The following is a 6,296-nucleotide window of genomic DNA, read 5'->3' on the forward strand; positions in this document are numbered from 1 at the left end:
ATATAGGAATAGGTAGAAAACCCCAAACATGAAAACTTTTGATGTCCCCACTCCAGAGGAACTAATACAGAAACCTTAAAATGGCAGAGGTTATCATGAGCAGGGGATCAGGAATACACATGTGTGCATGAAAGCAATTGTAGGCATCTCTCTGTATAGCTAACCTTAACTCAAGTATGAAAAATGCTTTGTCATCCTTATTATGTTTATGTCATTTCTTCAACAGTATTAGTGATAAGAGCAGAACAGGACTTGCCTGGAACTGAGGGGAAGAGGGAGAGAAGGAAGGGGGAGGGGGTCAGGGTGATGAAATGATCCAAACAATATACGCACATGTGAACCAATGGAAAAAAAAAAAGATTGGGAAGGGAAAAAAAAGGAAACACTCTTATGGAGCTCAATCCATAAGATTGAGCAAACACATAACTTTACTAAGGATAATGAATTAGTTATATGTGAATAAACTTATAATTTCAAAATATGAGGAGTAGAAATTAAGTGAATGCTATCTTACAACAATTAGTTTGTTTGATGAATGAACATGTTTTGGGAATGATGTGAGAAACTAGAAATATCTAATGGGAAAGAAAGTTATTCAACAATTTAGAAAAACACTTTGTAAATACCCAAGTGTGATGAGCTACTTTGTTAGATACAATAATCTCCATGCTGAGTATACACTCCTTCCATTTCCATCAGAAGTGATAGAAGAGAATATTCAAACATTTTTATTATTAAAAGTAAAATACCTACCAAACTTCATCAACATCAAAAATGCTCCATATTTTTAATGTCACAACACACAGTACATAAGTATAGAACTTTGAAGGCAAATAAGTGATAACCCCCAAACATCATGATTGATCTTGAAGCACAATGATGAGAATAAAAACAAAACAGGAATTAATAACTTTGAACTTAATCAGGTTTAAGTAAGGACATTTATGCACAGACAGAATTTTTAAAACAGAGGAAATAAATTGAATATAGAGAAAATAATTGCAAAGCCAAAAACACCCCCATACAGTAGTCACTATGTGTGTGTGGGGTATTTGGGTTTTTTTGGGGGTACAGAGATTATTGTTAAAGGTAACATCATGGGCCACCTTGATGACTTGAACAAGTGAACAGAGTGGGGGATTTCCAGATCATTAGAAAAGACAGCACAGCCACAGCACCATGAGACTGCAGAGTAGAGCATGCACACTAGTAATGACCAGGGAGAAGAGAACCAGTGGGACACAGAAGTGGGATTAAATGATGACTGTGTACATCAGGGAATGATAAATGGCCACATAACAGTCATAGGCCATTACTATAAGGAGACAAGTTTCTAAATACAGGAAAACACACATATCACAGGTCAGAGATTGAAATTATGGAGCTAACACTGTCAATAATGGTAAAAAAAATGACAAGTTATCAGAAAAATAGTTAACTTGTGGTATGAGGAATCTTTGTGATTGTAAAAAAAAAACTGTTATATCTTGTTGCCATAACTATTATAGTTTTAGCTGAGTGAGATGCTGGAATCAAAAAGATATGTGAAAATTGTGCAGGGGAAAATACTATTGTTCAGAAAAGATAGACCAGACAATATATCAATACCTTAATAATGGCACAAAATTTATTTCTGTAATGGCATTACAGTGAGCAAATGAATGGTAATAATTCTTAAAAAGGTTCTAAGAAGTAAAAATGGATTCTTGTCTCACATCAAAGGCAAAATACATTTTAGTTAACTTCAAACTCAGTTGCAAAAAGCAAGAATGTAAATCCTCTACCAAGGAGAGTAGAGATTTCAATATCAATATTGAGCACAGAGTAAAGGGTAAAATAACAACAAATCAGGCCATGTTAAAACTTAACTTTTGTGGTAATCAATTATAACTCACATATATGAAAAGAGGCATGACTTAAAGGAACGTGTGTGTTTGTGTGTGTGTGTGTGTGTGTGTGTGAGTGTGTGTGTGTGATATCCCTATTCTAAATATATAAATGTGATGAATTACTTTTTAAATTGATAAATCATCTCAGTGGAAATATCATAAGTATATAGACCACAGAATTAAAAACTGGGCCATTTCCATATAACCAAAGTGGCCCTCAAGCTTTCAGTAAGACACAAGGAAATTGGTTAAATGATATTTGATTCCCATTACTCCAACAAATTAAATGCAAATTTAGGGAGGGAGTATTGTGGGGTACAAGTAATATCTAATGAGAAGGTAAATTGAATCAAGAACTTAAGAACACACTGTAAAAATACTGACGCAAAACAACCTACCCTGCTGCATACAATAATTTCATCCTGAGTAAAAAAAACTAGCTTTTCTTTCCTGCAAAAATCATGAAGAAAGTATCCAAGTGGCTTTATTTACAGTAGCAGATAAATATCTACCAAATTTCATCACCATCAGAAATGCTCCTTATACTTAGTGTCATCATATACAATATGAAAATATAAAATACTAAAATAAGTACAGAACTAATGAATTCAACATCATGGCAGTTCTGAAGCATAATGATGAGAATATTAAGACATGGAATTCATGAAGTCTGGCCTTGCCTTTATCTATGTTTAGAAAGGAATATATTATAATAGCTTGTGTAGGTGTTTCTCTATGAATGATAAAAATACATTAGAGTCCTGTGAAACTGACAGTTTACAGGATAAAATTGGTCACATACTCATATGAAATTCTAGATACACAAGTACAATATTGACTTCTATGATTAAACTAATTTTATATCTAATTCTCTTCTCCCCTTCTGTCAGTTGCATAAAGGAACATGACTACATTTGTAATGCAATCAGATAATGAGGAGAGGCTTCTCCTCTACAAATCCCCTTTCAGCAAACATTCACTTCTGTGTCATATGATAACACTAGTTAACAGAGCAAGACATATACATATTTTGAGTTTCACCATTCAGTCCCTAGCAGTGATTTATTCTGGAAAATCCATTAAAATTAAATAGCAAGGGACCAAGAGAAAGACCCTCCGGTTTCTGTTTCTGTCATCATGTCTGGTTAGGACATGTTTATCTGTATTTATTGTGCTCACCAGATGACATGGAGGGAAACCAGTCCTAGGAGGTTATGATATGTAAAGCTGAATGAAGTTCCACTTTCTGTTCCAGAATGTTGCTTATTTCTGGAGTCTTTGAAAGAAAAGATAATTCTCTTTATTTTTTGAGTATGTTAATGTTAGTTCTTTTTTCTTATTATCTTGAAGGTACACTAACAAATCAATTTTAAATATAGCACAATCATCTCTGGACACAAATATCATTTAATTGTGGCTATTTTTCAGAGGACTACCTTGAATTTGATGAAACTTATGATTACCATAGAAGAATATGGTTTAACAAAGAGAGGTTTCAGTAATTGTTTCACACAGTTTAAGTGTCTGTTCCTTTGATCCACAATAGGATGAACTGTAGGATTCAATTCTCATGAACCTAACTAAGTGATTGGGTGGAAATTATTCTCAAGATATGACAATAGATTTCCTTAGATTTTATCCAAGCCCTGTCAACATTCAACAATGAGATTTCTATTGAGTGTGCAAATCAAAGCAATTGCTAAGTTTAGAAGCACTATTCCATGATTTGCTTCTGTGGAAACCAGGGAAAAATAGTGTTTTAAGAATCAAATACATGTTTCACACTACACAGAATTTGGACAAAAAACAATGTCATAATTCAAGCCAATTTAAAATGCACCTGGAAATTATATGACTCATTTTGACAGACGAATCTGGCACTCTAGCCCACCAGTAATTCTCATGTTTGAATCTAAAAACCCTAGTCTAAATGACTGGTGGAGTGGTTTAAGTGGCGGAGTGCCTGCTTATCAAGTTTGAGGCCCTAAGTTCAAACCCTGAAACCATGAAAAAAGCCCCACAAATGATACCAGTACTTCTTATAGAAAACCTAGTCTAAGACAAGTGAAACATCATAGAGGAAACACTAATCTGCCAATGACTTTCCTCAAGGCTTTCTTCATGTCCTTATTCCTTAAACTGTAGATAAATGGGTTCAACATTTGAGGAACCACAGAATACATCACTTAAGCTGCTGCAGTCTTTCTGGATGAATCTGTAACTGTGGAGCTAACATAAACACCAAAACCTGTCCCATAAAACAAGAAAACAACTGAAAGGTGTGACCCACAGGTGGAAAAGGCTTTATATTATCCTTCTGATGATGGCATACTCAGAACACAGGACACAATGTAAACATAAGACAAAATTATTCCAGAAAGAGGGACACCACCAAATATGCAAGATGAAGCATATATCAATATGTTGTCAATAAATGTATCAGAACAGGCTAGTTTGGTAATCTGAGTAATTTCACAGAAAAAGTGGGGGATTGCAATTTCTGTGCAGAATACCAAATGTAACACCATTAGACAATTCACTAGGGCATTCATAATGCTAACCAATAGTGAAAACATTACCAGAAGAAGACAGAGGCATGATTTCATGATGATCCTGTATCTCAGGGGATGACAAATGGCCACATAGCAGTCAAAGGCCATTGCTGCAAGAAGATAATTTTCCATGCCAACAGAGAGCAGGACAAAGCAAACTTGGGACAAGTGTCCTGTGTAAGTGATGCTCTTGTTCTGTGTTTGCATATTCACTAGCATCTTAGGGATTGTGCATGTGATTAAAAAGATATCATTAAAGAAAAGTCTTGAGAGAAAGAAGTACATGGGTGTGTGGAGATTGATGTCAGAGCTCACAGCCAAGATGATCATCAGGTTTCCTAGGATGTTAAGTAGATACATGAAGAGGAACAGGATGAAAATTGGGAGCTGCAGTCCTGGATCATCTGTGAATCCCAAAAGAAATTCTGAAAGAGTTGATTGAATTAGAGTTTTCATATTGTTGACGAATCTGGTGGAAAAGAAAACAAAATATATGGACAGCAGCAGCACTTGAGAATATAGGAAACCACCACATCTTTTAATTTTAGCCTACATACTTGTGGTCAAATGAAGCTATTTTGTTCAACTGGGTGTTAAATACACCCAGTTTGTAGTACTTAATTAGAGCATCCCTAGCAGCTATTACATTCATCACATCAACTACCCATCATGAGCACAAGAACAGGATTAAATGACAAAATAGTTTACAAAGGCAATCAGGATCGAGGAGGAGCAGAGTTCTGTTTTGAAGGAAATGAGATCTTGTGGAAGTATGAGAGGAGCAATGGGAGATCTGGGTGTGTATCAGCTCAACATAGGAAAATGTGTCATGAAGATTAAAGATGGTTGACAAGAGTGGCATGAGGTAGTTTGCTTCTCATATCATGCATGTTCTGTCATTGCTTCCCTTTATAAATTCTAATATAACAGTTCCCTTCATTTTCAAGGCATTTACTAAGGGACCCTCTGTTACTTTATTTGTCATAAGAGCCATGAAGTTCAGCATCTCACCTATTTGGTTAAGATGGTATTTCTGTCCTCAGGAAGTACAAACAGACTAATGTTGTAAATGGACTTCTGATCAGGAATGATCATCTCTGGGAGGAGGTTTAGGGTTTGCTTTCTGACAGTAACAGAACTGCTCAGAGAGGTTATAGACTGAATCATGCAGTCTAAGTCTCCCTGGGGGTACAATATCCAAAGCTCCTCATTAACCATGCTATTTTGTCATCATTTTAATCTCGGGGGAATATCATTATAAACCAACTCTGGAGGTGATGATCCCTGATTCCTGAGGCTGGTAAAACTTTCAATTGCCACCATTGTTTCTGCTCATCTCCTTTACCAGGAACATGAATAAAAATACAAACCACTAGCTTCTACCTCCCAAGTGCAGAGACTATGGTATGTGGCACCACATGTGGCTCCTGTGGAGTTTTAAAATTAGTTTGCAAATGTTCTCACAAGGGTATAAACAGTTTTCTTCATAAAGTCACTTTAAGTAGAAAATATGGTTCCTCATTTTTACTGACCTGTTTTTCTCAAATTTTACTTTATCATTTTTATATTTACTTACATATGTCTACAATATTTGTGCCACCTTTCTTCCAAACTGCCCCCTGGTTTGTTTGTTTGCCTCTAGAAAGAACCTGTTTCATGCTCTTGTCTCCAATTTTGTTGAAGAAAAAACATATAGGATAAAAAGGTGTTTTTGCTAGTTTGAGATTAACATAGCTATACATGGTGATTCCTTGTGTTGTTTCCATGCATATGTGTATTAAAACCTAAATTGGTTCATTTCTACTAGACCTTTTCAGTACTTCCTAGTCCCCTCCCTATAGTGGTCTCTGCTAGT

At 35.5% G+C, this 6,296-nt stretch overlaps 1 pseudogene; it reads right to left on the reverse strand.

Annotated features, from left to right (window-relative positions):
• Positions 1 to 3,961: 3,961 nt before the first annotated feature.
• On the reverse strand, positions 3,962 to 4,978 carry LOC141416782 (olfactory receptor 7G2-like; annotated as a pseudogene).
• Between the last annotated feature and the right edge of the window lie 1,318 nt (positions 4,979 to 6,296).

The sequence above is a fragment of the Castor canadensis genome, chromosome 14, assembly GCF_047511655.1.
Source record: "Castor canadensis chromosome 14, mCasCan1.hap1v2, whole genome shotgun sequence".
NCBI lineage: Eukaryota > Metazoa > Chordata > Mammalia > Rodentia > Castoridae > Castor > Castor canadensis.